Genomic DNA, 6,885 nt, shown 5'->3' with positions numbered 1-6,885 from the left:
GCATCCAGAGGTGATGTGAACTACTTTTAAGTTTTCTTTGTTTTCCTTAAATATTGTTCATCCTCTTTCACAGAAAGGGAAACTCCACAGACCTTAACGCTGCGTTACTTTTGTGTGGCGTAGTCACAAATAAAGAATCTTTTAAGAAGCTGGCTGTTGCGTTTGACACTCTTCATCATATAGGCTCTTTCGCACGGTCACACACATATTGCCCAATTAAGTTGAGCATACCTAATTTAGGGGATGTAAAATGGATCCCCATTAATGCTATTTCAAAATGTAGCTCTTAAGTAAATGCACTTTAATGGTAATGCAATATTTGCTTAATGGCTTACTTGTTTTGTAAATTGACTGCACTTTGTATATTTTCCAGTCAGCTCCTGGTTGCTCATGTTGCATCTGAGCTTTTTTGATATTGCTGGGAAATTTATGAGGCGGCCAATAGCAAGCATCCTCTCCAGACACTCCACCTACTGCTCACAACTTCCACCACTCTCCGTCCCAAAAAATCCACGACATGGAAAAATGGTGAGTTCATCTGGTGTATTAAATAAAAAATGAAACATGAATTAGACTGGTTAGGTTTGCCCATTATTAGTTACTTGTAAAAGTAAAATTACTTCTGGAAAATACTAACCTACTTATTAAACATTGTAGTTCAGCATTTTGTCAATACTCAAGTAAAGTCATTAAGATTTATGTGCATGGTTTGTTAAAGGAGAATTAGGGGCGGTAAGTCAGGAGTTATCTCAGTAAAGTCTATGCTTATAAAACAATAATTTGAAAAATTCTCATAAATCTTGTTTTATTTACAGATTTGAACAATTTAACAATATCATTTGTCAAACAAAACTTCAAAAACAGGCAGGGAAAGGTTAATTGAATGCCAGCTCTAATATAAATGCAACAGTGGTGTTGCTGCCCATCCAAGTCCAAGAGGAAGAAAAACATATTTTGCCTCAATATCAGAGATCTTGTACACTTTGACATGTGCAGCAAGCTCACAAGCTTTGAAGATGCCAATGTCTTGGGAGTTTATTGGCTCTGTGTACAGAGGGGCCAGATCCAAAAAATTTCTATGGAGAATAAAAGTTTCTTCAGTGGTGGTGTCGTACAAGATGTTCTCAACCAAGCCAAGTTGTCCATCAATCTTCACACAGTTTTCTCCCCTCTTGCATTTAATTTCACAATTTTTAAGTGTGGCACTCTTGTACTGTAGTCTTGACACATCATCTGGCACCGTTGGTCCATTAGAGTGCCTTCCATGGAGTTTGGGTTTACCTGGGTGGTAAGTGGATCTGTTTTGTGTAGACTGCCTCTCTAGAGCATTTGTGATTTGCTGAAGAATGTGTTGTGGATTTCTGACTTTTCTTTTAAGGTGTCCCAGGAAGTTTTCAAAACAAAATGCAGACACACCATCTAATGGACCAAACCTCCTCACATCATCTGCCAAATGACATAGAGAGTGAACGTTGTAGACCATCTCCTCTACCCCATACAAGGATCTGAACTGTTCAAGGAAGTACTTGATCGGGTTATTTGCAAAATCGCAGTAGTGGGTGCACAGGGTTGGAGAAAGCATCAGATAGATGCTAATGGACAGCGAAAGAAAGTTATTGTAAAGTGGAGTTGGGAGGATATCCTTTAGTACTACTGGACCAGTATACAGGAGAAACTGCCTGAACTCTGTAGCTTTCCAGCGATCTAATTCCGACAGTGATCTTGGCTTCCTGGCAAACTCACAAGGTATGTACTTTGACATCTGTAAAAGTTTTTCTGAGATGGCATTGATCTTTTGTGAGCTTTGTCTGTACTTTAAGTTGCCTTTGGTCCAAAAATTGAGCATCTTCCTTGTCACACCAAGACAGACAACATGCATGTAGTCAAGCACAAATTGTGTGACCATTCCTAAATGTAATGTGCTCAGTATTGATCGACCTTTATGATGATTTTCATCACGCAGGTCTGCAAATGACTCATCTGTTCTTCTGGTGGCATGTGTTTCAGGAAATGTCATTTTCCGTGCCACATAAGATCCCTCCTGTGTACAACGATCGCAACCACTGTAGCCTCCATGCCCCTTTGTTTGCTTTATGAATGATCGTGCAGGAGCATCGCAAATAAAGCAGTCCAGGGACAAAGTAAACTTCCTCTCACCCACAGTAAATCCTTGTTCCAAAGAAGAAACTTCCTCAACAAAGTATTGAAGAAATTGGTTGGGATTGTGTGGTTTGCTGTTTCCACAAAAGACCCCTATTACAAATGGATCTCTCTCAAAAGGCAATTTCCCTAAAATTGGCCAAAGTTGCTTCAGAGAACTTTTGAATAATGGAAGTCCATCTATGTTGACCTGTAGTTTAATAGTGTCAGTTTGTGACAGAAGTCCATCTTTATTACGGAGCAAATGTTCCAATATGCCAAAATGCACATACTCCCCACCGTCAATTATTTTCAAATCATGTGATAGTGATGTTTTCATCAAAGTTCTTATACATTTTGGGAGTGAGGGGATGTATTTGTTTAATATTTTTAGTAGGCTGTCTGCTGCATTTTGTGTCACACCAGACTCTCCCACCCACTGGCGCAGATCGTTTGGCAGTTCATCAAAGTTGCCGGTGTCATCGGTGTCACTGAAAAAATTATCTTCCTCACTGAAGTTGCTCAGACAGTCAGTGAATCTGTCATCATCATCATCATCCATATCACTGTAATTTCCAAAATCGTTGTTAAAGTCAATGTTGTTGTCTGTGTTGTTTTCAGGTATTGAAATGACGGAATTGTCACAAGTGATGTCCTCATAACATGATGCTTCATAATTTGACAGAAGAGATTCCTGGGGACTTGTCACTTGGGTGTCTGTGTCATTTTCATGTGGAGCTTGGAGCTCATGAAGTATATTCTTCACACGCCTCCATTTGGTAACAGAACTCGCAGCTCCAAATTGTTCCATGTTTCTACAAAAATGTAAGCAACATTCCTAAATCCTCATCTGTTCTTCAGGCTTTCTTTATTGGACATACCATTTAAGTATTGGACGGAACACACTTCTGGGTAGAATACCCTAATGCTAGCACTTTTTAGACTGTATTATGAGTTATTTAGTTATATTGTTCTTGTACTTTTCCATTAAAGTCTGGTTGAAGAATGTTCTCATCAGCTGCTTAATTTATTGAAGTAATATATATATATATATCCATATATAGATATATATAGACATATACATATTTTACAGTTGAAGTCAAAAGTTTACACCCCCCTTGCAGAATCTGGAAAATGCTAAACATTTTGGGGGAAATAAGAGGAATTTAGAAAATTTTGTAAGTCCTGCCTTTAGCAAGTTATTTCACAAAAAAACATGTTAACTTAAAGTTTACACCAAAATGTAATAAGATAATTTCTTATCTTAAAATAGCTGAGGTCACAAGTTTACACCCCCCTGATACTCAATAGTGTTTGAAGTTACCTGAATAATCAATTACAGTTTTTACGTTTTGGTTTAGTTGTTTAAGGGTTTCTTGATTCTTGAGACATTAAACTTTCCACTGATATTCAGAAAAATCATCATGGTCCTCCAAAATCTTAGCTTTTTCATTATTTCTGTATATTTGACTTATATCTAGCAGTAACTGTATGATGCTGAGATTCATATTTTTACAATAAGGACAATCAAGAGACTTAAACACAACTATAACAATAGTCACATTATAGATAGAAACATGAAAGAAACAGTCAGTGATGCTCATGAAGTAAACACCATTCATTTAAAGTCGAGTGGCTGTAAACATCTGAACATAACTACTGCTGAAAATTGTTATTGTATCTTATTTTTTCATTTATTAATATCTTTCAGAAGCTATACAAATACATTGATTTTTTTTCACAGGAAATAACAGACTAACCAAAAACCCTTTAATTTTCTAAACTCCTCTTATTAACTGTTTAGCATTTTCCAGATTCTGCAAGGGGTATGTAAACTTTTGACTTAAAGAATAATCATATTTGCAAAGAAAGAAAAGGTGGGCACTACCAGAACAAACTGTCATGTGTAAAAATAGACAAATTACTAAGAATGACTTCAAGAATGGAATAACAGTTACTGACCCTGAAGCACTCCTGACACAAATCTTGTTTTGGCCTAAATCCATTTAAGTTTATGTAAAGTTGAAGCAATTAGTTTACAAACCATATTGAAGTTGCTGGGTGCAATATCAGTAAAGCAACAAACAGTGAACGCACAGTCATATTTGCAGTGAACTTTGAGCATTTTAACTTTACTGATGTTGTTCATGCTCAGACGGCTATATTGCACACTAACTAAAGTAAAAAAAAAAAATGTAAAAACTGTTTCTGATTTTTCGATATCTTGTCATGTCCCCGGAGGTAGTGTTTTGTAGTATTAGTCTATTGTAAATAATGCAGTATATGTTATGTGTCATAAGCATGCTTCAAATAAACATTGCAAATAGTGTATCGAATTAAAGTTGTTTGGTTTTGCATTTAGTTTGTTCTGGTTGTGCATACTTTTTTAATCTATGCATATAAACCTTTCTCCATCAGATATGTCATTTTAACGCAAACAAAATCAATATACTTACTGTTCCAGATTTTCTGTGATTTTGCTCTCAAAGTGATTAGGCTCTGAAAAGAGCTGTTTGGGTGTGTTAAGCTGCTGCTGACACAAAAACAAAGAAGAGAAGAAAATAAAACAGTAGTCATACTGAATTCATTGACATGTTTTTCAGCAATGGTCAGTCGTAATGCTGTCATCATTAAAAAAACATTCAAGAACAGTTCATCGAATTAAAGGATGGAGACAGAGCACATCTAGGCCATAAGGTGACCCCCAAAAAGCAATAACACTTGAAGCATCAGGAAGAATAAGTATATTGTGAGATCCTGTCACACACAAATATTAGTTAATATACAATAGCTAGCAGCTTTGAACAGCTTGTCCCACTATTGTTTTAGCTAAAAAAGGGCGGTTGTGTGTTTAGCTTGTTTACTGCACAAATGGTCACAAACCAGTCTTTAAAATGTTTTAGTTTTTTTTCCCCACGTGTCCGAAATTACGAGGAAGGTAGTCACTGGAATTGTTTTTCCCCGGTGGGTGTGGTTCCCATATTATGACGCGTTGGGCTCTGTCTCTGGGCCTTCTGATGTGGTGACTGAACTTGCGCTCGCGCTATGATTTCCGACAGGACATGTATATCTGTCTGATCGATAAAGGGGGTGTACTTACAAAGTCAAAGATGATCTGCTGTGTCTCTAAAAAAGAGGCGGTGATAGCTGATTCTGACACAAAGAAATGAGAGAAAACTGTTGTCATACATTGCTGTATTGATTTATGCATATGGCAAATAAGGAATATGACGTTATAAGATTTATAACCTACAACAGTCAGATGTCAAATATAACACTAAGAAAGGAAGAAAATAAAGTGTTCATTTTAATTGCCTAAAATTTTATTGCTCTTTAATGTTAGCCGGAGCTCGCTCTTAAGTGAGAGCTTAAATCAGTCAGCGTTATATATATATCTGTAAAAAGTATAAATCTGTCAGAGAAAATTACAACAGCCACTTTCCCAGCTAAACAGAGTAAATTATCCATATATCATACAGTTGTCGGAATTCCTTTCCTTGGACTAACGTTATCTGCGCTACTATAAAATCTAAAAACCTCCTTATAAATATTTAAAACCTCCATATAAATAAAAATTAGGAGGAGTTTTTGCTAACACCTTTTAAGCTAACGTTATATACCCATATATGTGTGTGTTTCTTAATACTTGTAATTAACAGTGAATAAAAGTGCTAAAAGAAATTTACCTCAAGAAGACGCTCAGTCAGTGATGCCCTCAGAGTTGAGTCGGGATGCTCTTGCGCTTGCCGCCTATTGCAGCTTTCCACGCAGCCACGGTACAGTAAGCTTATTTAAATATATATATTTTTCAATTTGTTTTAATTTATTTATTAAGATGTTTAATATTAAATTTGATAAATAATATAATTTAGAATAAAAAAAAATATTTACGAAGGATAAATATAGCCTATAATATCTGGTCAATAGCAATCCTTTTTCCTTTTTAAAATGTAAGATAATATTTTTTTGTTGCTGAAAGTGTCAAGCCTATATATTTATTTGAATATAAATACTGTAAAACATGTTGTGAAATAATACTACAAAATAAAAGGACTACGAATATATTTTAAAATGTGATTATGTGAGTTCGTTACCCGAATTGTAGTGGCTCCTCCCCTAATTTCACGCCAAACTTTTCCTAAAACTTGAGAGCCCTGTGTGTTTTATTGCGTTCATTTCTCCCTTGCACGAAGACCCCAGCGGATATTTTAATAGGCCTGTGATGTTTTTTTAAGGGGTTCAAATCTCGTAGACAAATTTAACAGCACAAAGTGAAAAACAGTTATTTGAAGCATTTTTTGGGAAAAGAAAACTGCAGCAAGCATGTGGATGGTCGTCCGTTACCATTCTCGAGGTGTGCTAGTTTTAATTGTTCATAAATGTACATGTTTGCAATTGACAATGCGCAAATTGTTGGTATTTTTAGTTATTTAGTGATTAGCAACGCCTGCATCGTTATGTGGAACTGACTTTCTGATTCGCGAATAGCAGGGTGTTTTATAAAACCTTTTTATCAACAAGTTTCATGTTATATCCTATTTTAAGCTCTTTTGCAAGGGTAGCCTCCAAACACTACAACAATTTGCTGAAATGTTCATATGTTAGCTGGTTTGCTAATAGTAGCCTTACAGCCTAACAAAACCGATGTTTAGAAAATTGTGGTGCCGCACGTGCTTCAAAAGTAGGCTACAGTAGGACTCTACGGTTTTTACTTTGCTTTGTTAGTTGGCTGTATTTTTGATCCAA

At 36.0% G+C, this 6,885-nt stretch overlaps 1 long non-coding RNA gene across 1 annotated transcript; it reads left to right on the top strand.

Moving 5' to 3' along the window:
- The first annotated feature begins 1,841 nt into the window (after positions 1-1,841).
- Positions 1,842-5,043, top strand: LOC306902941. The gene is made up of 3 exons (XR_013787495.1): positions 1,842-2,668; positions 2,761-2,964; positions 4,743-5,043. It is a non-coding gene; the product is annotated as an uncharacterized lncRNA (long non-coding RNA).
- The last annotated feature ends 1,842 nt before the right edge of the window (positions 5,044-6,885 follow it).

Source organism: Barbatula barbatula (assembly GCF_947034865.1).
Source record: "Barbatula barbatula genome assembly, chromosome: 13".
NCBI classification, from domain to species: Eukaryota; Metazoa; Chordata; class Actinopteri; order Cypriniformes; family Nemacheilidae; genus Barbatula; species Barbatula barbatula.
The sequence above is the reverse complement of the archived record's forward strand: the minus strand, read 5'-3'. Positions and strand labels throughout refer to the sequence as shown.